Source organism: Rana temporaria, chromosome 1 (genome assembly GCF_905171775.1).
Source record: "Rana temporaria chromosome 1, aRanTem1.1, whole genome shotgun sequence".
NCBI lineage: Eukaryota > Metazoa > Chordata > Amphibia > Anura > Ranidae > Rana > Rana temporaria.
In genome coordinates, this window is record NC_053489.1 from 400,937,488 (window position 1) to 400,959,602 (window position 22,115).

The 22,115-nt window shown below is 41.5% G+C and overlaps 1 protein-coding gene across 1 annotated transcript in view; it reads left to right on the plus strand.

Annotated features, from left to right (window-relative positions):
* The first annotated feature begins 1,841 nt into the window (after positions 1-1,841).
* Positions 1,842-22,115, plus strand: part of LINGO3 (leucine rich repeat and Ig domain containing 3) — a 151,862-nt gene continuing 131,588 nt past the window's right edge. The window contains exon 1 of the mRNA XM_040323205.1: positions 1,842-2,036. The gene's annotated coding sequence lies outside the window, so the exon portion shown is untranslated. The remainder of the gene's footprint in view (positions 2,037-22,115) is intronic.

A 22,115-nucleotide genomic window follows, 5' to 3' on the forward strand; every position in this document is an offset into this window, starting at 1 on the left:
ACTATTCCTCCCACTGGCACCAACGATGGGCCACTATTCCTCCCACTGACACCAACGATGGGGCACTATTTCTCTCACTAAAGCCAAGGATGGGGCAGAATTCCTTCCCTTGACACCAACGATGGGCTACTATTCCTCTCACTGACACCATAGATAGGGCATTATTTACTCCCACTGGACAACAGTACATTTCCCATTCCCACTGGCCCTAGTCCGGCCCTCCTAAAGTCTGAAGGGCAGTAAACTGGGCCTTTGTTTAGAAATGTTGGAGACCCCTGTGTTAGAGTATAACTAGAACTCCTAATCTGCATTCTTATTCTAGGTTTGTGCCACTGAGAGTATCGCAGCCACTGGATCAGCATGGAGCTTACCATTTTTATAAACAGAGGTCATTAATGGCAACTACCATATCTTGTCAGTAAAAGTTTATTTTACAATGGGCTAATAAAGCATACCAAACTACCTTTACCTTTACAACCCCTTTAAGCTAGTGCATTGTTGGTTCACTTACCTTTTCCTTCCATTTCCCTTCTAAATTTTTTTTTTTCTTTGTCTGAATTTCTCACTTCCTGTTTCTCCTCAGTAAGCTCTCCACCATCATCCGGGTGGTGGAAAGTCATTTAGAACACCTTACTGAACACCTTACTGAGGAGGGACAGGAAGTGAGAAATTCAGACAAAAAAAATAATATTTGGGAAAGGGAAATCTAAGGAAAAGGTAAGTGAACCAACAATGCACTAGCTTAAAGGAACCTATTTAGAAAATAAAAAATGAACCTTTACAACCCCTTTAAGGCTTTGTTTACAACTGAGCAATTGGAAGCGCAGTTCTTGCTTCAACACTCAACATAAGGATTCTCATTGTATCCTCTGGAGCCTGTTCACACCTGAGCATTGTGTCACTTAAAGCTTAATGCTAAAGTGCATGAACTTCTTTGGGGCTGAGTCACATATTTGTAAAGCGCCTGAAAAACATTATTTTTTCTTGCGATCTCTTGCCTTTTCTCCTACCAATTAGCTTTCCATTGGCTGAAACAAAAAAATAAAATGAATGCCTGAAAAATCACATACAAATTGCTCTATAAACTAGGGTGACCAGACATCCCCAGTTTCAGGGTACAGTCCCCTGATTGAGGACACTGTCCCCGGACCAAGTCTGTCCGTGGTTTTGTCCCCAGATTGGATTTAATAGGGGGCAGGGGCAATTTCAAAGACAGTCAGTGCAGAATTAAAATAAAAAAATTTAATTACACCCCCCCGCTCTGCCGCTCCCACTAACATAGGGGGGGTTGTATTTTTCCCATTATCTGTGCCCCTTTCTGATGATAATGTGCTGGTCAGAGTGGAGGGAATATTTCCTCAGTTTTGGGTGCATGCCCATTCAGCTTCGCTCGCATGTTCTTCTGCCTTGGCTCAAATCCTGGCCAGCCACCTGCTTATCTCCTTGCCTTCCCTGGCGGAGTAATCTTCCTCCGCTCCCCATGCAGTAGTAGCCGGGGCCCGAAGAGTAAGACTTGAGAGGCTGTGAGGCGGGCGGCGATAGGCAGAGAGTCGCTGATTGTTGCCATTACTAGTAAAGAAAAAATATGTCCCCGGATTTCATTTAAAAAATCTGGTCACCTTACGCTTAAAGAAGCTCAAGCGTGCAGCCTAACAGCGTTCAACTCTCCCACCCAGCGCTACAAAGTTCCAATAATCAGTTACTTTGCGTCAGTGCATGCAGTGTGACTGAAAGCTAATGAGGTAACATTGAGGGAGACAGAGGACAATAGGTAAGTGGAGAAGGGGGAGAGGAGAATAGACAGAGGGGAAAGAAAAGAGAGGAGGGAGGGCAGGAGAGGGAGTCACTGGCTGAGACGCATGTTCTGTATGAGCAGCAAAGGAAAAGAGCACAGTGACTGGGAGGAGGGACACACAGCCCAGATACTAGGACACAGCCACCACATTGACATGACAGGAGACAGCCTAAGCGAGATGATGAGGAGCAGACGGAAGGCTTTACAAGCTCAGTGAGCCTTGGACCTCAAAGTGTGTTGGGTAAGAACAGGGCTGCATGCATTTGGGGGGGGCTCTGACAAAATGTTTTGCTCTTATACACAGCTGCACTGCAGCCTTGACTTGCAGTATAAATCTAGGTTTAGGGCTTTATTAGTTAACAGACTGGAGCTGCAGCATATTATTCTGGAGAATTGCAGTGTGATGTGACGGGAGAACCTGCAATGTTTGTCAATGGCACAACTGAAACTAGCACTGTGCAATGATCACATTCAAGAAAAAAAAGAAGACTTTGGTTGTCACAGACACTTCAGGGTGGTTAGGATAGGGGAAAAGGCTGGGATTTCCTAGATCAGGTTGTGTGGAGGAATGCATGAATGGTGCCTTTATGAAGATCAGTGTTTACAAATGTTTTCCCTCATCCTGCACTCAGGTTATGGTACTCTCCATACACAGTTTGCCAGATTTTGGCATCTTTGCCTTTATTGCTACCTGTGCAATTAGTATTGTTGTTTTCCTTGATTATTACTTCTTGTACAAATAATATATTTATTTAGCAGTGCATTGCAGATAATCACACATGGATGTATTACCATATCCTTGCAACATGGGCATGCAACCTAAAATATATACCGTTTATATTGTTAATATTTTATTATCTAAAAGTATTGTAGACTCCAAAGAGAATATAACAGCTTATTGATCAGAACAGCCATGCTCACAGACAGTCAGAACATTACATCACACACAGTCTACTAACAGTCTCTCATGCCCAGTTTTATATTACATTGAGAGCCTGATAGCATTGGTATGCCATTCTCTCACAGATGCGGCTTAGTACAACTAAGACTAAGTTTGCATGGGCGGCCGGGAGTGAGGGGGCGGTAAAATAGGCAATTAAACTGAAGTGTTATTGCCTCCTGACTGCCCAGTTGCAAGCTAACATGGCTGCTGCCCAGGTTGGTACCTACTAGCACAGTCAGGGCAAAAACTATACCGTGTGTCACGTTCAGTGGGCAGTACTGCCTCCAAATGTGACCCCCTCAAATGAATGGGGCGGCATCACAATGACAGACCAAATGCTTGATATGCAGTTGTGGTGCAGTATTCCCATTATAAATCAGTTTGGCAGGAAACAAAAAAAAACAAATCAGGACGCAGCAGTATCGCAGATGACTTTTTAAGGACCACCATCAATGTAAATTATGTTATAAGGACTTGACTTATGTATGTATAGTTTATTAAAGGTCATGGCACATGGCACATGTGCAATTTTTTTATTTAATTTAAGAGTTTAATCGCTGCTTCAAATTGCAGATGCCAGCAATTAACAGTGATCAGCAATTTGTAACTAGTGATTTAATCGTCGCTGGTGATTTGCTACAGCATTAGGTTGTGCGCTGCTACAAATCGCTCTCTGTCAGTTATATGTTGCTAAGCGTTGCAATTGGTGCACGCATTAAGAGTGACTGTCGCTAGCGATTTTGCCGCTGATCCAAAATACCGATGACCTGTGATCACTGAGCATAGCTTGATAAACCACTTAAAATTTTTCACTTCACTTCCAATTCCATAGAAAATCATTAGGATTTTCTTAGCAATAAATTGTTGTAACAAAAGAAGGGGTAATTAATGCAAGAAAATCACCCATATGTCATCAGCATAAATATTTTATGATTTTAAGGTTATATATTACTTAATGACTATGAAGTATAGGGTTTAAAGTGGACCTTTCACCCATTTTATGAAATTTTACATGAGCATGCAGCTCTGAATTCTGATATGAAATCATCGAACTCTCCATTGTTTAACAAAGTCATTTTGCCGTGTTCCAACTTCCTGGTTCTTTTTCGGCACATGTTGTGAGTTTAGGAGCATGAAAAAGGATTTTTTTTTTTTTTGTTGCGCAAGTTAGTGTATTGGCACCTGGCACATACATGCAATGAATCCGGTGATATAATTCGCCCCATGTCACGCATGCACTGTGACCAATACACCCATCTGTTGATAAAAAAAGATTCTCATTAAATCTGGGGGGGAGCTATTTTGAGAGTAAAGAGGAGACACAACGTCATTGCTGGGCAATCCCGCATGCATAGGATTAAGTTAGCATCATCGGGAGACTAGCTGTGCAAATAGGGAAGAGACAACTATCTCCTATTTGAAGATGGTGCCATGGGATGGGACATGCGAGGAAAGGGCAGCACAGGATTTGCTGGGGTTTTTAGTATGTTTATTCTGCATAAAGGAGCGTCAGAGGTAAGTGGTATATGAAAAGTTAAATTCATGGGCATGGGTGAAGTTTAAAAAAGAACTTAGTGAAATAAAAGCAGTATATGTATTTTTGACCCATTACACATCCATGTGGTCTTGACAGTATATGCCACAAAGTACAGTCACCCACTGTTAAAATTCATGCACAGGGATTACCAACCGAGCTATGTCAACTGTATTGAATATGTGAGAACAAGTGGCTGACATGGCTTCCATTTCCATGCTGCTGTGAATCAATTAATGCTGTAATGTTCTTTATATAGTTCTGCTAGTATCATATAGGTTGTTATTCAACAACTCTTATGCCGCGTACACACAGTCGTTTTTCGGCATTACAAAAAATTTTTGTTTTTCAGCATGTCCAAAAAACGACGTTTTTCCAACTTCATCATTAAAAACGATGTTGCCCACACACCATCGTTTTTGAAAAATGATGAACAAAGCGTGGTGACGTACAACACGTACGACGGCACTCTGAAGGGGAAGTTCTATTCGCCTTTGGGCTTCTTTTAGCTGATTCCTTGTTAGGAAAAGACGATTCTCGCTTTTTTGTCTGTTACAGCGTGATGAAAGTGCTTACTCCATTATGAATGGTAGTTTTACCAGAACGAGCGCTCCCGTCTCATAACTCGCTTCTGGTCATGCGCGGGTTTAAAACGTTGTTTTAGCCCACACACGATCATTTTTTACAACACGAAATACTACATTTTAAAAAACGACGTTAAAAAATGCAGCATGTTCAAATTATTTTTTTGTCGTTTTTCAGAAGCCGAAAAACGATGTGAAGCCCACACACGATCATTTTAAATGACGTTTTTAAAAACGACATTTTTTTTAATGCCGAAAAACGACCGTGTGTACGAGATATTTCCATTTATCTCAGAGCATTCAAAATACCAAACATAAAGACAAACTTTAGAAAGTATTTCATGCTAGGTAGGCTACAGCACAGTACGAAATAGTAGCAGTGTCGTTTTTCTCTAATCTGACCTCAGATACTACCGCCAGGTCATGTTTTTTAGCTCTTTTAATACAGTCACAGGTGAAATAAAATTATTGTTTTACAAATGTAATCATTTTGTAAAGCACTGTGTGAACTGTTGGCTCTATAGACATCCTGTATAATAATAATAATGATGTTATTATTATTAATAATAATAATAATAATAATAATAATAATAATAATATAATAAACACAACACAACTTAAAATTATAGTGTGGAATTTATGACCTAATATGGACTTTTACTCCCCTGAGTGACTTTGGGTCCCTGCACCATTTCCTCTCTCCACAATATACATGGCAGATTTTTTTGTTTATTTTTGTTGTTGTTTTATATACCCCCCTCAGCCCACCGTTATTCTTGGCTAGGTGGAAATGATATTTCCCTTTTCCCACAGCCTCCTGGGAAATCCCTATTACATATCCCAGGGGGCTGCAGATGTGGGGAAGTATGGACAAAGAGCAGCCATAGGCAGAGCTGGCATGTGTCATTAATGGTCAGCCTGATGAACCCTGAAGAGCCAACCAGACCACGACCACTGAGGAGGATCAGGATGGCAGTGACCCCTGAACAGTGGATAGCATCAGGACAAATCTGGATCTGTTGGGCAAGTAAATATGTGACTTGAAGACAAGTAATCATAACAGGGAGGGTTAATAAAACATGCTGGGAGGGAATGAACTTCCTCTGATGCCTCGTACACACAAACATTTTTCTCTGCAATGTTTTTCACCGACGTGATTCCTCTCCGGCCTGGCTTGCATACACACGTTCATGCAAAAAACAGTCTGACCAAAGCACAGTGACCTACAACACGTACGACGGGACTATAAAGGGGAAGTTCCTTTCAAATGGCGCCACCCTTTGGGCTGCTTTTGGGCTGCATACTTGATTCTGAGCATTCACGTTTTTTTTCCCCTCGGAAAAGCATACACACGACCGTTTTTTATGACGAGAAAAAGACTGATGGGAAACACAATGAGAAAAAAGAGAGCTGGTTTAAATTTTTTTGCGGGCAGTTTTTTCGTAGAGAAAACTGCTAGGGAAGCATACACACGACCAATAAAAAAAATGACAGTTTTCTCATCGTGAAAACCGGTCGTGTGTACAAGGCATGAAAGTGATATTAAAGCCTTGTTTTTTTTCTTAAAAAATTCGATCCTAATAGAGATCCACGCGTTATCCCCCATGTCCATATCACCCATGTCCGCCGCGGGGGGGAAACCAATTGGGGGGGAAACCACGCGTTTTCCCACATGTCCATATCACCCATGTCCGCCGCGGGGGGGAAACCAATTGGGCGGTTCGCCTCCGCAATTGTTTTATTACCCATCGGGTAAGCTACGCCTACTGTTTCTTATGCAATTTTTACTGCTGCTGAACTGTAATATATGATTTTACTGTATTATGTATCCTATAGATTGGCTCTCCTGAGGAAGCGGTAAACCCGCGAAACTAGTAGAGATTTCGTCCAATATTTGATCTGTATGATTGTTCTGTATATTTTTTATTTGTAATAAATTATTTTTATGTAACTGCTTTTTATTATTCTTTATCAGTACCGAAATAGTCCACCAAAAACTGGGTAGGCATGCTATCAAGTCTAGCTTCAGCAACTGTTCTTTTGCCCCCACCCTTCCTCTTTTATACAATTAATTTGGATGATGGTACGTTTTTATAGTTTTTCTACTTATTTTTATATGAGGCTATACTCCAACTCTTTTCGATCCTAATAGCATGATTTCATGCGTTCAATGTTTCTCCTCTATGCTAGCTCTTCATACTGTCCCTCAACAATGCGTGGTTTCTCATTCTGCCTGTTTGTGTGTTGCTGGAAGGGGTTGCATGTCAGATTGGAGTGCAAAACAATTGTGTGCATTAAGTGGCAACTCCAGTGGGACGCCATAAGCCCAGTAGACACAGGAGACACCCAGATACCTGAAGTGGGGCAATGTGGCCAGGGGATAGTATGAGGAGAAAGCACAGAGAAGAAAAAGAAGAAAGCAATATTAGATAAGTCCTGCATCTCCTTTTACAAAAAAAAAAGCACTAATATCAACTTAGGAGGCAGAGTTGCAGTGCAATGTTGTAGTTGTGTGTTTTGTGTTGTTATGTCCTGTTTTTACATTTTCCCTGTGTAATCATGAGGGTCATCAGAGGAACTAAGGAATTGAATTGTTGATGGTTGTAAATCGTCATTCATGAACAGGGACATTGAATGTCAGTTTATTCATGAAAGTTGTATCATTGCAGTTGATTTTTATGCTTGCCAATTTGGAGATAAACATAAACAAATTAGTTTTTGCTAGATAATGTAATTCCTAAGTGTACAAGCTAATTTTGTATACCGTATTTATCGGCGTATAACACGCACCCTAACTTTAAGAGGGAAGTTTCAGGAAAAAAATTTCCCCTACCCCCTGCGTATAACACGCAGGCACAGTTTATCCTCTATTTTCAGGGTAAAAAAGTGAGTGTTATACACCAATAAATACAATATATATTGTCAGTCTAATCAGGGCATATTTACCTGCCTAGATCCTTCTGTGTTTTGCAGCCATACACCCCCCCCCCCGCCCCCCCTTTCTAATTTAGGGAAGTTATGAACATAGTAGGAGTTGAGTGCAAAAGCCTTATTTTCAATATCTCTGAGCTACTGTCAATATGTGCGTGGGAATGAATAAAAGGTGGGAGGCAGTGTCCTCCATAAGAAACACTAGGTGAATCGGAAAAAACAATTATTTACCCTTGATAAGGTATCATCGCTCTCATCAACGCTCTCCAGAAAATGTAATAAAAGTTCTCTGCAACATTGAACCTGTGGTCATGGTAAACACCCAATCCGGTTAAGCAGGAAAAATACATTATTTTAAAGATAGTTGATAGTTTTTTTTTCTCATGGATACATTAGATGTGTTACTATGATAAGCCTAATCTGAAAAATGTTACCAGAATGTGCTAATGCTTTAAAAAAAACTGTGGGCCAGATCCACAAAGAAGTTACGCTGGCGTATCTATTGATATGCCGCGTAACTTCTAGTTTGCTCCGGCGTATCTTTGTTTTGTATCCACAAAACAAGATACACCTGAAGCTGTGCTAGATCCGACTGGCGTACGTCTTAGTACACCGTCGGATCTAAGGTGCATATTTACGCTGGCCGCTAGGTGGCGTTTCCGTCGTTTTCCCGCGTTGAGTATGCAAATTAGCTAGATACGGCGATCCATGAACGTACCTTTCCGTAAGGCTTTTTTCGGCGTATAGTTACCCCTGCTATATGAGGCGTATCCTATGTTAAGTATGGTCGTCGTTCCCGCGTTGAATTTTGAATTTTTTACGTTGTTTGCGTAAGTCGTTCGCGAATAGGGCTTTGCGTAGAATGACGTTCACGTCGTAAGCATTGGCTTGTTGCGTGTTAATTTCGAGCATGCACACTGGGATACCCCCACGGACGGCGCATGCCCTGTTAAAAAAAAACTTAATTTACGTCAGGTCAAGACGTATTTACATAAAACACGCCCCCATTACATCCATTTGAATTGCGCGCCCTTACGCCGCCAAAGTTACACTACACGGCCGTAACTTACGGCGCAAATTCTTTGAGGATAAGGAAATTACGCTGTAAGTTACGGCAGCGTAGTGTATCAGAGATACGCTAGGCCGGACGCAACAATGCGCCAGGCTTCGTGGATCTGGCCCTGTGTGTCCATTTATATGTATGCCCTAGAGGCAGAAATAACGGCAGGTACTGAGGAGTGCAGCACAGCGATTGTGTTTTACTCCTCCTATTTACTCTAGTGTAAGTTTTACGTTCAGAATTCTGTCAGTAGACTGAAAACAATGCTATCTCCAGATAGCTTATGCTGTTATTGATTTTCTCACAGCATTTACAAGGAGGGTTAATATGCCAGCAGCTTCTGTGCAGAACACCTAAAAATCTGCATGTGAATGTCCATTGCAATATGGCACAATAGGCAATTAATATGTAAAATCACAGTTCATTTATGGTTACACTTCAGAATATGAATTTTAAATAAATAAGAATGGAAGATAGTTTTTTCTTACCTTCGAAGGATAGTTGAGGAAACCTATTGCTCACATTATAAAATGGTAAATACAGTACATATCACCTTATGCCGTGTACACACGGTTGTTTTTACCATCGGTGTAAACAAATTGAATATGTTTTAAATTCTTCAGATGGAAAAAAATCAGATGGGAAATTCAGATCTTCTGTGTGGAATTCTGTCGGAGAAAAATCCATGCATGCTCAGAATAAAATCAACGCATGCTCCGAAGCATTGAACTTAATTTTTCTCAGCACGTCGTAGTGTTTTACGTCACCGCGTTTGGATATCCGACGAAAAAATCCATCGGATTAGATTCCATCAGATATCCGATCGTGTGTACAGGGCTTTAGAGTGTTTGCTGTTAAAGAATATCAGTGCTAGCACTGAGCAATAGAGAAGAAAGTACAACAGCAAATTCAATAGTTGTCACATATTACACTGATTTGTAAGCTTATCTTGTGTTTCTGATGTTTTTTTTTTTTTCCATTCTGCATAGTGAGTGATACCAAAATGTTAATAATATTTTTTTTCTTCACTTAACCCACACTCAAAGTGAACCTATCATCAAATGTAGTTTTCATATTTAGGGCATGTATGCAAAGTAATATGTAAGTGTAACCCTTCCCGGTATTTTTAACTCTTATGCCGCATACACACGACCGTTTTTCGGGTTCTGTCAGGAAGTTGATACATGAATGAATAAATATGATACCTGAAAATTGTTTGGCAAAAGAGACCACACAAAAGTTAAAATTCCAGAGAGATGCAGCAGATTATAATACACGATATGGGTGTCAGTGGCAATGTTCTTAATCCTGTGTTGGACAATATGGTCCAGGAGGACTGGGTAGGAGGAGGTCCTATATAGACCACTCCTCTACGGATAAGAATTGTGAAATAAATTAATAAAAGGACCAGTAGAGCATTGGGAATCTGAAATGCTTCCTTATTTGGGAGTCAATCTGACCTCTTCTCTCCAAACCTTGTATAAAAAGAATTACCCAGCCTTAATTAAAAAAATGATCGAGGATCTGGCGAAGTGGCGAATCCACCCTCCATCATGGTTTGGCAGATTCCACTCTATAAAGATGAACATCTTGCCAAGGATACTGTACTTATTTCGTACATTACCGATAGCCTTGGTGCGCAGTGACTTGGAGTTGTTACAAAGAAAAATCCTTGAATTCATCTGGGGAGACAAGAGGCCTAGGGTGAACAAACGCACTATGTATACCTTGAAACGGAAGGGAGGATTGGGCCTACCTAACCTGCAGAAATATTTCTATGCGGCTCAGTTAGCCCAACTCTCCAGGTTCCATTCAAAGCGGTCACAGGCGATCTGGATGATCATGGAATCCTACGCTTGTCGCCCGTCTCCTATTTCCCATATACTGTGGCTTCCGCCTAAAGACAGACCCACCATTTTATGCCCATCTTTATCATTTTCCTTGGATATTTGGGATAGAGACTCTAGAACACAGGCTTTTAAATCGCCTCATTCCCCATTGGCCCCCCTGTTGAGAAATCGTGCTTTCACCCCAGGTCTCGACCCAGTTGCTTTCCAATGGTGGACGAATAAGGGACTACTGCGCATAGCGGACCTTTGCGACAAAGGGAAGGTTCTCTCTGAGCAGGTTTTGCGGGAGAAGTATCAAATGCCATTGATAGAATGTTACAGATATGTTCAGATATGTCACTTTATACAAATGTTGGCCCGCCAGGGAGACTTGGAGGTTCATACCCCCATGGAGTATCTTTGCGTTCGCTATGACAGTTTACGGGGACATATTTCTGAGTTATATGCGATGCTGATGTCGTCTTCCACTAAGCTGAATTACATGCTCCGGTGGGAGGAGGACCTGCAGGAAACCTTTGATCTAAATAAGTGGTGTGAGCTGGCAGAGACTGCTTCTAAGTCACTTATAAACACGTCCATTATAGAAGCCAATTATAAAGTGCTGCTTAGATGGTATATGGTGCCGGCCAGACTCGCTACCTTTGTTCATGGGGCCACCCCCAACTGCTTCCGGGGATGTGGCCAGGTGGGAACTGCCTATCACATCTGGTGGTCGTGTCCAAAGGTCAGAAGATTTTGGATTAGGGTATATAATTTTATCTACTCATTGACCCAGTTGAACATGACTAAATCTGCAAAGCAGGCTCTTTTGGGCGACAGGGTGGTGGAGGCATCTAAAGCCCAAAGGCGATTGCTTAAGTTTATCTTTATATCAGCTAAGATCACGATAGCCATAAATTGGCGCGTCGCCTCCTTGCCGCTCGAACAGCTTAAACGGAAACTGTCATGGTTAATGCTAAATGAGAGATTGACGGCACTGATTCAGGACAAGCTGGAGTTTTTCCATAAGGTTTGGGACCCGTGGCTGGCTTACCTGGCTAGCGATCTAAGATCGCTGGAGGTGTGAGCTACGGTCATGGATCCATTTGATTGATTTCTAGGGGCTGGTCGGTTGCTCTCCTATCTGTTCCCTCCCCCCTTTATCTTTTCTTTTCCTTTCTTTTTTCTTTTTCTTCTTTTCCTTTTCTTCTTTTCTTTTCCATATACGATACTGCTTATTTATGTTTATTTTTTACACCTCCATCTTTCCAACAGAAGCCTTACAAAGCGGGTCCTCCCGTTTGAATAGTAATAGAGGCAACAGAATGGATTTGGGGTTTCCAGATCCAGGTCTCTTGACCGGCAGGTCTTGGGCCTACTAAGGTTTGGTCATCGATTAATTGGGGAGAACCACACTTAGTGTTTTACCCTGGAGTATTTTATTATGCTTTTTGTTACGATGATGATGCCGAATAATATATGGTGTTATGTATTGGGATGGAGACCTTAGGCGTTTGTTAACACTTTTGTGGCGATGCTTCTGTGTTGTTGTTATGCTCATTTTTCTTTCAATAAAAACTATTGGAAATAAAAGGACCAGTAGACGTAGGTGAAAATAGAGACAAGAAGGGAGTTACACTTCAAGGCCAATGTAGGTAGCCCCTAAAGGGGAATCACTAATTATGAATATTTAATTTCTTTTAACTTTACTGGGAAACAAAATATCTGTATTCAAATTGGAACTCATTTTGTCCGACTATTTTTCCTTATTTATTTTTTTAATAAGATTTGGAACGTCAGAGATTTTTATTTTATAGAATCCGATTGAAACATTATTTTCTACAACACCTATTTGACCTTGTTCGGATGTATTCCAAGACTGTGAGCTACAGACTTATTTGCACCTAGTTTATTCAAGTCCATTTTCATCCAAACTTATCCAAGTATAGAACGATTTGTAACACAAGTAGTAAAGGATATTTTCCTTGTCAGCTAACTTGCTGATAAGGATGGGGCCACCGTTATCATGGGTTATGATTTCTACGTAAATGAAGCCTATGTTGTCTGATACTCTGACATATCGTAGATTAGATAGTGACCCCATTATGGGGTTGGCTCACAAAGCCATTGAAAGGGGAATTATTGATGAGAAATTGATGAGACTTCTACAGACATAATTTTGTTATACAGTATCTTACCAAAAGTACATAAGTATCCAGTATGCCCTGCTGGGTGACCAGTAGTTTTGGGGATGGATTCCATGTTTGTTTCTATCAGCCATGATATATTAAGGCCATACAGTATGTATCAATGCAAAGGTCATATATCAGAGGCATACCTGTAGATATATTTTGAGTCAGATTGGATCATTGACCTTAGTCAATGTGATACTAAAAAATAATGTTTTTGGTTAAAATAAAAAAGATGTTGTACTTACCTGGAATTCCCCTATTGATGTTGTCTTCTCCTTCCTCCTCCAGGTGCCTCCTTAGCAAGCTGGGTGCTATGGAGGCACACAAGCATGCATGCTTCCAAGCTGGGCTGTGTGTGTGTGTTCCTAGACACACACACAGCACCGGCAAGCCACGCCCCTGCTAAAACCTAACAGGAGTTTGGTTAACAGCAGCAGGAGCCCATGGCTTCCTCTGCCCTCAGTGCCTTCTGTGAAAGCAGGAAGTGAGGGGCGTTGCAGCTGAGACAGTACTGGAGCTGTAACATGAGCCAAGTAAGTGTTTAAGGGTGGAGGTAAGTAAATCAGGTAGTGGTGCCATTTTTATCTTAATGCAGGAAAAAAAACATGTTGAGGTTAGAACCACCGTAAGCTGGCGACAGATGAGTAGCTTATTTTTTCAGACAGCCGGCAGGCTGAGCATAAATTTAAAATTAACAAACTCCTCCATCCACACAAACGAGGTAGAAGGAGGAATTCCACCAGCCCCCCCCCCCTCCCTCCCCCATCAGAATGCACTGATCATGATCAGCACCTACAGCCACTGATCAGCAAAAGTTTTCCAACTTGTCCATCCGACAGTCGAGGTCTCAACTGATGAGGGTCGATAGGATTGTATCTGATCCTGTAAAAAAAAACCTGAAAGGGTTGAGGATGATGGAGAGATTTTTGACACATGACTTTTCCCTAAACTTTTGGATTTAACAATGCTGGGATTGGGCAGTGAGGGATCCACAAGTAGAGGAGAAAAGATCAATCAAGTTGTATTTCTTTCAATAAATTATCTCCTAAAGTAATGAATATTATTCATAATAGGTGGATTCCATATGATAACCTTAGTAATGTCCTGGGTTTTACTAAAATCCACATCTGTATATTGGGCAGTCAATTTAGAGTGCAAAAAATAGGATATCTTCCAATGAGTCAGCAATTTGTTGAAGACTTACAGCTCAAGCAGTAGCTGTTTTCAAGTGATTGATTCAATTCTCCAATTGAGACAGCATGGTGACAGAGAGAAGTTAAGAATATAGGGCCAGATTCACGTAGAATCGCGGCGGCGTAACGTATCCTAGATACGTTACACCGCCGCAATTTTTCACCGCAAGTGCCTGATTCACCAAGCACTTGCGATGAAAAATACGCCCACGGCCTCCGGCGCAAGGCGGGCCAATTCAAATGGGCGTGTGCCATTTAAATTAGGCGCGCTCCCGCGCCGGACCTACTGCGCATGCTCCGTTTCCTAACTCCCGCCGTGCTTTGCGCGCCGTGACGTCATTTTTTTTGAACGGCGACGCGTGTAGCGTACTTCCGTATTCCCGGACGGCTTACGCAAACGACGTTGATTTTTAAATTTCGGGAACGACGGCCATACTTTAAACAGCAATACACTTGCTGACTAAAGTTAAGGCACCAAAAAAAAAGTGTAACTTTGCGACGGGAAACTAGACTAGCGGCGACGTAGCGAACGCGAAAAACCGCCGTGGATCCGCCGTAACTCCTAATTTGCATACCCGACGCTGGTTTACGACGCAAACTCCCCCCAGCGGCGGCCGCGGTACTGCATCCTAAGATCCGACAGTGTAAAACAATTACACCTGTCGGATCTTATGGATATCTATGCGTAACTGATTCTATGAATCAGTCGCATAGATAGAAACAGAGATACGACGGCGTATCAGGAGAAACGCCGTCGTATCTCATTTGTGAATCTGGCCCGAAATGTTTTGGATAGCAAAAGTTAGACTACTTGTACCTGGGATGTCTTAATAGGGAATATTAATTGTTTTCTCTTTTAAATTTAAATTATTCTTAATTGTAATTAATTGTAATTACTTACTGGCTTCCTGTTTTTTTTTTTTTTTTGGAGATGGATAGCAGATTACTGTTTCATATACACAGGAGACAGATAAGGATGTACTGTATATAACTCTTGCTACATATTCAGTTATTTGTTTTGTTAAATACTTATGTGATTTGTTGATTTTTATTTTATTTTTTGTAAGAGGAATGTTAAAGTATGAGTTGAATTGGGTAAAAGTATTATTGCTTGATAAGATTTTATATAGTTACAACTAATATTGCCACCTACAGCTGAAAATGCCATGTGTTTGGCTAAAATGTGCATACAGTATATTCAGAAGATCCCACTAGGTTCTCTTGTTTACTGTATATTTTCTTAGTGATATTGTGTTAAATACAATCTGGATGAGCAAGACTGTGGTGTGTACCTGGAAGTTCTTGTTCAAGTCTGTTGGTCTACCACCCTTTTGTTCTATATTGCGTTAAATTGCGGCTTGAATGGGAGGAACTTGGTTTGTGATCTAAGTCATAAAATGAAAGAGTATTCAGCGCTGACCAATAAAACCACCTAAATAACAAAGATTGCAGGCTAGCACTAAAGGTTAACTCAAAAAACACCTCAAACAAACATAAAGCAAAGAGCAGTGCAGCGCAAAAATATAAACTATAATAAGATCATATAGAGTCCATATATGAAGATAGAAAGAGCACAAAAAAATGTGATAAAAAAGGATGCAGTGACGAGCAAGATGATTTGACTGGTGACAGTGAAACCTCTACCTCAGACACACTGGCCTCTCACCTCATCTGCTCAACCTATAATAGGTCACAAGAAAGTAAACCCACACTCAGGGTAATTATCGAGATCCTGTACCTCTTGATGAGTTCACCGCATATGGAATACAAAAGAAACAGTCTAGTGCTCTCTGTATAGAACGATTTATTAAAGTAATAAAGTGGCAAGAAATAGACTCACATTTAACAGCACTCTTGAGCGAGTGCCAGCAAAACACAGCGTGTAGTGAATTTCCAACCGGAATGATGGCCACGGGTGACGTCAGACATACTGTAGCTCCTCGCCCCGTACGCGTTACGTCCATGGGCGGGACTTCTTCAGCGTGGGGTCGAATCCGTTTTGATCACAATTTTTTGTGCTCTTTCTATCTTCATATATGGACTCTATATGATCTTGTTTTAGTTTATATTTTTTCGCTGCACTGCTCTTTGCTTTTTGTGATCTAAGTCCACAATGTTCCTCACCACCGATTTAAAATACAGAGCCACATATGACTTGAAATGTTGCGCCGTTTGGAGCAACTCTATTTTTGTACTGCTGTTTTTAAATATTTAAAATAAAAGAGATGTATTTTTAAGACCAGGGCTTTCACACTGGAGTGGTGCGTTGGCAGGACGGTAAAAAAAGTCCTGCAAGAAGCATCTTTGCAGCGATGTAGGAGCGGTGTATACACCACTCCTAAAGCACCCCTGCCCATTGAAATCAATGGGCAGGGGCGCTTTATTGATGATTTTAACCCTTTTTCGGCCGCTGGTGGGGAGTTAAAAGCATGCCGCAAAAAAATAGAGACGATTTAATGCCAACGCCCCCCAACCCCTCGGTGTGAAAGTAGCCTAATTAATTCACTGCACACAAACGCAATATCCAGTTATATGAGGTTGTTTTGAGTAAATTGATAACCAAATATGTTAAGCCTCAAAACTGTGCATGCTCGGTGAAAAAACACGCAACCTTAAATTGTCCATGGGCAATGCTTTAGAAGCCTTTACAGGTCATCAGTTCAGAGGTAGCTGAGAATGATGGCTCTAAAAAAAATCTCTATTCACTCTGTAATTGTTTTTGTTTTCAGCTATCTGAGAACTGGTAAGGTGCATGTCCTTAAATGGCTGCATAAGGCTAGGTTTACACACATGCAGCTCGGGGAATGCATGCTAATTGCACTTGTTCCCTGACCTACAGGCAAAACTTACTGCTTTTTTAATTCTTCGTGGCAACCCCATGCATCGGAAAATGCAATGCATTTTCAGGTATGTGAAACCGCAAAATGCCGTTCTGTTTTGAAAAAAAGGGTTGGGAAATATTGCCCCGCTTTTCCCAGAGGTACAGCAGCCCATGCAAACATGGCACACAGGAACCGCACAAGTGTAAATCTAGCCTTCATAGATTCATAGATCTGTTTTCTTTTTTCAGACTGTTCTCTTTTTATTATTGCCCCCTGGTGAACTTGTAAGTATCACACCTAGTATGCTTACTCAGTGTACTGTATCTACACTGAGTACGGTGAGTACGTTGAGTACAGTGAGGAGGTTCATCATTTCTGCCTTGAGCAGTGACTCCCTTTCTCAATGAAAGAGCAATGTTGTTCCTCTAGGACAGTGGTTCTCAACCTGGGGGTCGGGACCCCCTCGGGGGTCAAATGATTATTTTTCAGGGGTCACCGAATCCTGGACTGTTCCTGAAGCCTGCACCACTCTCCCAGCCTCTTTGTGGCCGCCCAGCAGGGCTGTCCCTGGAGCCTGTGGCCACCCACTCAGTCTCTTTGCAGCAGTTCAGTTCACGGCATGACTGGGGGACAGAGACTAGAGGTCAGCTGACCATAAGGGGTTTTAATACTGTACGAGTGGAAGGGAGTCAGGGAGCGCTAAATGTCCGTGGGTTAGGGGCGCAAATTACTTGTCTTGGGTGCCGACAATCCACGCTACAAAACAAAAACAACATTTTTCTGTTAGAGGTCCCCACAACTTGGAAAATTGTATTAAGGGGTCACGGCACTAGAAAGGTTGAGAGCCACTGCTCTAGGACAAGAAATGTGTTATGTCAACAGAACAGCTCTCTTCTACTCATCTCCATAACATACCTGTAGGTGAAGGTGTACTGTAGTTAAAAAAGTAACAGGGCAGGGCTGAAAATGCTGAAATTTACACATCTATGAATGAAACACGACCTGTTAATGGAGTATAGGTGGATGATTGAAGGTCCTTCCCTGCCATTCATAGATCATGATTCAATCAAAGAAGCTGTAGTATGGCTTGTATGAATGGATGGGGTGGATGGAAATGGTGAGCATAGTCAGGCACTCTTGATGAGTGCTTGTGATAGCTCCTCAGTTCTATTACCCCCACTGCACTGGTGGTGGAGTTGTGGAGGGCATTTAAAGTGGAGGTTCACCCGGAAATTACAATTTTTAAGATTAGATTCATGCTCATTTTGTCTAGGGGAATTGTTTTTTTTTTTTTTAAATCGGAGCCGTACTTACCGTTTTAGAGATACATCTTCTCCGCTGCTTCAGGGTATGGTCTTCGGGACTGGGCGTTCCTTCTTGATTGACAGGCTTCCGACGGTCGCATCTATCGCGTCACGATTTTCCGAAAGTAGCCGAACGTCGGTGTGGCGCTATACGGCGCCTGCGCACCGACGTTCGGCTACTTTCGGAAAATCGTGACGCGATAGATGCGACCGTCGGAAGCCTGTCGGAAGACTGTCAATCAAGAAGGAACGCCCAGTCCCGAAGACCATACCCGGAAGCAGCGGAGAAGATGTATCTCTAAAACGGTAAGTACGGCTCCGATTTAAAAAAAAATTAGATTAGGGTGAACTCCCGCTTTAAGGAGAAGAAACTATTACTGAACTAGAAGGCGAAAGCACAAAGAATACATCAAACTTCAGGTAATTAATGTTCCTTGTGCTTATTTTCAATTTTTTAGGTAAACGTTGGCTTTAATGCTTCATATGTTAGGTAAAAATGTTTTATAAATGTATGATAGTTATCTTTTAGAAGGATGGCTTAGCAATCCCAGCAGGAAGCCACAGTGAGAAAGCAGAAGGAGCAGAGTGCTCCAACCTCTTGAGTAGCATTATGAATCCTCTGTCAAGACAAGAGTGGAAAATGTCTACATCAAACAATAGACATGTATTTAACCTGTTAGGGTGAAGAGACAAAAAGACTATTTACCTGCATTAATATGTTTCACGAAGATCAAGTTCGTTCAGCAAAACATATTCAGTAGAATGTATTGACATGCATTTAGGAAAATCGTTTTGATAGGATCAGGAACATTAGCTCTCCTTTATGTTAAAGTGGACCTTCAGTCATTTTTTAAAATCTTTTTATCTATCTATTAAATCTTCCGCGCTTGTTGTTTTAACTTTGGATAGTTTTTTTTTTTCTGCCAGTAAACACCTTATACAGCCCACTTCCTGTTTCTTGTCCACTAATAAGCCTAGGCTTATGCATACCTCCCAACATTTTGAGATGGGAATGAGGGACACCTACTTACAAATGTATGTATGCATGGGACACCCCTTAAAGGAAATTTAACCAAAAAATATGTTAATTAAATTCAGAAGGGTTTTTTTTTTTACTAGTACTATTCCTTTATATTGGCTTTTAAAATATACAAATGCAGCAATTTAGAAATTGGATGAAGGGTTTAGCACTGGGAAACACTTTTTGAAAGATAAAAAGTGCATTTTATATACAACTATATAGACCAGACCAAAATGAGGGACAAATGAGGGGGAAAGAGGGACAGAGGGATATTGCTCCAAATCAGGGACAGTCCCTGGAAATCAGGGACAGTTGAGAGCTATGCTTATGACATCATGCACAACTCTCGCTCTCACTCCCATGAGAGTTTACCAGTAAGGGAGTAGGGATGAGTCATAAAAGGGCCAATGAGAGCTGTAGGGCTGCAGAGATGGAGGTGTGTAAAGCGTGGGCAATCTGCGCTTCCCCCCAATAATCGATGCAGCAAGAGCTACAAAATATTTTAAGTGAGATCTAATGAGTTAACAAAAGAAACAAAACATGTGTGCCATAGCGCACACTAAATGTGCTAATAAACGTTTCCAACCTAGCGGGAGGAAAAAAGTGTTGTTTCAAAAAATGAAACTAATTGGTGCTGCAATAATACCAAAAAGCTGGAATACACAGCTAAACAAACATGTCAAAAATAGGTAAAAAAAATGCGCAACCAAAAGAAATGATATACATAAAAATAGAACCAATCGAAGTGTCCAGTGATAAAAAAAATTGTATGATAAACAAATGGGAGTAACCAAACAACACAGTGTAACACCCAAGTGAAAAATAAATGCAAGTGAAAATAATACAGAGAAAGTGTCCACTGCAGATGATATGGATTAGATGTAATCACGAGATGGAGGTGTGCCTTTGTGTGTCTGTGTAAATCCAGGAAGTGAACAGGCATCAGCTTCAGCTGCCCACAGTTAAAATGGTTGCAGCCAGACTCAGTGGAGGGAGATTTCTGCAGCATATTTGGCAAGTACAGAATCACAGTATATATAAAATAATTTACAAAGTGGTTGAAGGAAAGCGTCAGGAAGGCAAAGATGTTTTTATTAAAAATTATGTGAGCAGATTGCATTTCCTCTTTAAACCTAGAAGCTTTAAAGGAGTTGTAAAGGTTTGTTTTTTTTATTTTCTAAATAGGTTCCTTTAAGCTAGTGCATTGTTGGTTCACTTACCTTTTCCTTTCTCACTTCTTGTTCCTCCTGAGTAAGCTTGCCCTCATCATCCGAGCCATTCTGGCTGGGGGTTAGTCAGCATGCTCGCCCCCTCCCTTGGGACTACATCCCTGTGGGGAGATGCTGGGGGTTAGTTGGGGTGCTTGCCCCCTCCCTTGGGACTACATCCCTGCGGGGAGATGCTGTGAACACAGTGTCTCCCCACAAGGATGTAGTCATAAGGGAGGGGGCGAGCACACTGACTAACCCCCAGCATCTCCCCACAGGGATGTAGTCCCAAGGGAGGGGGCGAGCATGCTGACTAACCCCCAGCAGGAACGGCTCGGATGATGGGGGCATGCTTACTGAGGAGGAACAGGAAGTGAGAAATTCAGACAAAGAAAAAAAACATTAAGAAGAGAAATGGAAGGAAAAGGTAAGTGAACCAACAATGCACTAGCTTAAAGGAACCTATTTACAAAATAAAAAATGAAACTTTACAACCCCTTTAAGGATTGGTCACTTTTTGGTAGATGCTAAAGAATTTAATCACATAATAACTGGTATTTTTGTCCGGAAATCAGTTGCTTGACTTCTTAGGCATACGTACTACTTACAGCAATTAAAACGGGTTCCCAGTTTCTCTTCATTTGTTCAATATTTTTCAAATTGATGTGATATTATTTGATTTACAAATGAAATTCTGTGCTGGATGAAGGTATTCATAGCAGTGCTTAGCTTTTAAAGCCACCAGCTCGGACCCCTGCTGATTAGTTGTTTCACGACCAATTGAATCCAGCATGTTCTTTTGTCTGGAGCTGCATTGCACCACAAAAACATCGAACAGTACAAAGTCGAGGGGGTGTTGCTTTTTATTAAAGTGGAAAAATGTTTAACAAAAAGAAAACGAATAGTTCATAAAAAAAAGCATTGTTACAAATTCCATAATACTAGTTCCTATAACCTAAAAAAAATATGATTTATAGTTTATAATTGATCTGTGAGCGCTTAGCAAATAAAATGAAAAGATGAATGCCATTTCCACATCTGCATTAAAATTAGGATAATGCAGACAATATTTGTCCTTTAATTTGGCATATGAACTACATAAGCGCTGGTCCTGAAGAAGATAAATGCAAAGCTGGTGATTCCTATCGATTTCTCATAGATCAGATGCTGGAAGTAGATCTGATTTATGTGATTCATTTGCTATAATTTATTTTAACTAGCCCAATCAAAAAGTCAATGGTTCGGCGCATGCGCGGCGCTGATCGGGATGGACGCCTGAGGCTGTAGCTCCGCTCCACTCCGGACCAATATCACTGCTAGAGGGCCATACGATCAAACTTTTCTCCCCAATTTTGACACCCCTCAAGCCGCAACCTAGTAGTGCATGCCGCCGAAGAGGAAGAAACAGTCCAAGGGCCCGGCTCAGCACACGTTGACGCACTATCTCCTCCGTGCACGGGAGCAGGACAACATGTCGCAAGATGGCGCCGCCGAGGATCCGGGCCTACAGTTCCCTCCACTGCTAGCCTCACCACCGCGTGGGTCTCCCGCATGGGGTTTGGAGACGAACCGGGAGCACCAGGCCGGATTATCTAAGGCTGATCTTGATGCCAGCTTGGAGTCTATGTACGAGAAACTGGCCTCCAAGTTCCAAACGGAACTCCACAAAACCTCCCACACGTTGTCGCAGGAGATCGCG